The following is a 4,297-nucleotide window of genomic DNA, read 5'->3' as shown; positions in this document are numbered from 1 at the left end:
GCATGCTTTCAACGAGGAATTAAAGCTTTAGCATGGATTCTTTCTCTCTGAGTTGTTTCGTTTGGTTTTGATGGGGCAGGAGTAAAGTGAAGGTCACTCAGCCCTTGTTGAGCGGGTCGTGTGCTTCTGGAAGGAGCCCTGGCGGAGCGGGATTTTGAGAGATGTGACCTCTGGGCTCTCATTCCCTTTCTGCACCTGTCTAAGCAGGTTCATCTCCTCTGTCTGCTGTTTGTCTTGTTTGCGGTTTTGTCTGCCATTTTGGAAGGCAAAAGCTTGTGTGCAAGGAGAAAGTTCTAAGAAATGCTTCCAGGGATGATGATGAGAGTTTGATTTTCAAGTGACTGTTCCTGAGCATCTGATTAAACTCCTATGTCAGTAGAAAAATGTGCCTCGTTCTGGATTAATTCCATCATTTCATAGCAATAACTCCCATCTTCTACAATTCCCACCAAAAGGGACTATTTTGGTTGAAAGCTTTTCCCTTGGGAGCCACTGGTGTATTATGTTTATCAGCTTTTTAAAAATTCTGTTTCTGCTTTTCCTTTAAAGTAGCTTGGTGTTTTTGGGCTGAAAGTCAAAAGTACTGATGGTATACCCATGAAGATAGAATAAGGCATATAATTTGTTATACAATGTGAAAATTCTAGAAGGTTTTTTCTCTAATCTATAAAATTTTTTCGTTCAAGATAGTTTTTCTGTGTTCTCTAAATTTTTATTCCGAAGACCTACTGGGTCATTTAAAGTGAGAGAGACCAGTTGGACCAAGGATGATGGCACATAAACTTGTCTTTTACGATGGCTTGGACTTACCCTCCTTTGCAAAACAGAGATACTGAAAGTTGGCCTTATGAAGATGGGGGCTATTTTTGCATTATGATTCAAGAGATGATGAAAAGAACTCCTACTGCTTTCCTTATACCCCAAATTACACAATTAGTGACTTATGCTTTTAAGTCTAGAAGACTTTTCATCGTGAGTTTCTGTTAAAATATAAATGTCCAGGATGGAAAGCAACTTCCATCCAGAATCTTACCAGGGTTCTTGCCACCAACTGAGAGGACAGAGTGGAACGACCTGGTGGGAAAACTCATCCCTGCTGGGCCTGAGGGATAGGCTGGAAGGAAACTGGGTTCGCCAAGGACTTTTCATAGCTGCTTCTGGTTCTGCAGTGAGAGATTCTAGTATACAGACTGTACAGTTACTCAGAAGAACAAGGGTAATGCATACACATTTCACCTGCTTGAAACTGGTTGGTAATTTGCTTCTGGAATTTAGTTTATTCTCTTTGCTGATTAATTTATAACCTATTCCATCTTTCTCCTCCCTTTGCTGGCAATTGCTGCTCTTTTTAGGGATTGTTGTGGGGAAGAGACTATGATTTTCTACCAAAGTGTTTGTTACAGTTCAATTCCATCCTACTACTCTGGGAAAATGTGGATCCTCCCACCTCTCAACCATCATCCCTTCCCTTTCTCAGTTTTTGTTCTGCTTCTGCAAGTTTTCTTAACATGTGGGTGATGGAATCGTTGAGCAATTCTGGTGAAATAAATTTCCATTTACCAACGCGTGAAGAGTACGCATTCAGGGACTTCCAACGTAGGTATACAATAAACTGTGGACAGTGTTTAAGGAAACCCAGCTGTTTACTACCACAACTTGATGAAATGAACGATGGACTCGAGCCTTTCCGGGCTTGGCTGGCAGCCCCGGAGTCTCAGTCCCTTTCTAGGAAGAAGTGCACCAAGGTCACTGTGTGCAGGGAGAGTCACATGGCTGTCCACCAAGAACAGATGCCATCCCTCCTCTGTCTCACCCCTGCCTCCTGAGAGCGTCACGTTGAGAGACGTGCCATCCCTGCTGCAGGAAGGAGTTTGTTAGCAAGCTCTGGGAAACATCTGGTTCCTTGAGCTTCCTGTGTACCTCATGGTGGGAGATTTTGAGACATTTCACCATTTATCAAAAATGGTTTTCAATGTTAAAAATGGTTCTTTTTTGTTTTGGTTTTGTTCAGTCTTTTTTCCTTTTTCTCAATGTATTTCCCATTTTTACTGTGCATATTCATATACATAATGTTTTTTTAAAAAGGGTTTTATGCCGGGCGCGGTGGCTTACGCCTGTAATCCCAGCACTTTGGGAGGCGGAGGCGGGCAGACCATGAGGTCAGGAGATCGAGACCATCCTGGCCAACATGGTGAAACCCTGTCTCTACTAAAATGCAAAAAATTAGCTGGGCGTGGCTGTGCGCGCCTGTAGTCCCAGCTACTCGGGAGGCTGAGGCAGGGGAATCGCTTGAACCCAGGAGGAGGAGGTTGCAGTGAGCCGAGATCGCGCCACTGCACTCCAGCCTGGCAACAGAATGAGACTCCATCTCAAAAAAAAAAAGGGGGGGTTTTACAATATATAGTTTTTATCACCTAGTTACAACTAAATATTGTGAACATTTTCTCTCTTTTTTTCCACAACAGTTAAAATAATTACATAGTTTGGAAGAAACGTAAGTTTTTAAGTAGTCTCACTGGGAAAATTGAGGTAAAATTTTTTTCCAAGAAGACTTCATTTTTTTTTTTACAATGCCTTGAGCTAAAAGGGAACTCCTGTCTTAGGTAGCTTGCTACAGATAATAAAAACTTGCCCTTCAATTAACCTTGTAACTTGCTTCTCTACACCCACATAATCATGAATCCAGTGATCCACTTTGTCTTTTCCAATCTCCGTCTCCCACGTGCTTCCTCTTTCCTATCCAGTCTCATCATGCAGATGAACTTTACTTACTTCAGCACTTCTGGCTCCTCCCTTTAAAAAGAGATATTAGTTGATTTTGATCAACTCTACTCAAAACTTTATCCTCAGTTCCACATTAGGATTAGCCTTTAATAATCTGAAGATATAATTCAATTGCTTAAAAGAAAATATTATTAGAAGACCTTGGTAGAATTACATATATCAAGAAACACTGGACTCAGACATGATGTAGATATGATTGACTTTCTTTCTTTTTTTTTTTTATTTGAGACAGAGCCTCACTCTGTCACCCAGGCTGGAGTGCAGTGGTGCGATCTCCGCCTCCCAGGTTCAAGCGATTCTCCTGCCTCAGCCTCCCAAGTAGCTGGGAGACAGCACACGCCACCACACCTGGCTAATTTTGTATTTTTAGTAGAGATGGGCTTTCACTATGTTAGCCAGGCTGGGCCTGAAGTCCTGACCTCAGATGATCCACCTGCCTAGGTCTCTCAAAATGCTGGGATTATAGGCATGAGCCACCGCACCCGGCCTCTTTTTTTTTTTTTTTTTTTTTTTTTTTTTTTAAGTAATATCTCAGGGGAGGGCAGGGCAGAGGTAATAAGTAGTTGGTACTGTAAGGAAGTGTTACAGACCATTATGGAAAGGTGTTCATTATCTTAAGGCAACTAACAAACAATCATCTTTCAGTCAGAACATTGGAGCAGCAGCCTTTACTGGTCGTGAAATTTGCGTGATATCTAAACTTGTATTTGCAGAAAAAGGTAAATGTGGATTAATAGCAACTTTGTATAGAAAAGCAGATGCCAGCAAAAGGTGGTACATGCAGACAGTGGCTGTTCTAGAGTCCTGGTCCTGGAGGTGCTCCTCCGTCACAAGGCCGTCACACCCAGGTAGAAATGCCTGAGGCAAGCAGCGGAGCTGTCCATGTCAGCATTTACACAGGGAACACTTCCTGGACAGCCGGGTGTCATGGGACTCAAACCTACAGCTCTCATTGTGCATGTAATACTCACAGGTCTGTCCATAGAAGGAGGGGGCTCAGGCACAAAAGAACCCCAGCATGCAGGTTCCCCATTCAGACAGCGGGTTCTGTTTAGCTCCTTACTGTCTTGTATCCCCATGGAAGGGATATACTGGGAAGACCGTGGGCGAATTGCAGGCTCGTCCTGAGGCTGAATGCTGTCATCTCTGAAGGCTAGGCCTCCTGAGGTGAATATGCAAGTTCATGGTGGCCCAACCCGGCAATGAATCCTGTTTCAAAGGCCTTGAAATGGCCATGATCAAAATTACACTCTGACATTTTCCCCTGAACATTTGGGCAGGCCAGAGGATGAGAGAGAGAGAACTGTTGATTGTTTTTAGTTAGGAGGGAATGCTGATGGTTGCTTGGCTACTCCACGGATGCATGGCAGAGCAGCTCCTTCTGGATCCCTCGTCCCCTTGCAAGCTGGGAGCTCTGGTCGGTGCTTCAAATCTGTTTTGTTTTTCTGAGTTAAAGGGGCTGCTGATAGCCTGTGAGCCAGAGCACCTGAAGCAAATCTATTCCCAGCTTGAA

The 4,297-nt window shown here is 43.5% G+C and overlaps 1 pseudogene; it reads right to left on the bottom strand.

The window, feature by feature from the left end:
• Positions 1-3,514: 3,514 nt before the first annotated feature.
• On the bottom strand, positions 3,515-4,056 carry LOC115836411 (annotated as a pseudogene).
• Between the last annotated feature and the right edge of the window lie 241 nt (positions 4,057-4,297).

Source organism: Nomascus leucogenys, chromosome 8, assembly GCF_006542625.1.
Source record: "Nomascus leucogenys isolate Asia chromosome 8, Asia_NLE_v1, whole genome shotgun sequence".
NCBI lineage: Eukaryota > Metazoa > Chordata > Mammalia > Primates > Hylobatidae > Nomascus > Nomascus leucogenys.
Note: the sequence above shows the minus strand (reverse complement) of the source record. Positions and strands in the feature narration are given on the sequence as shown.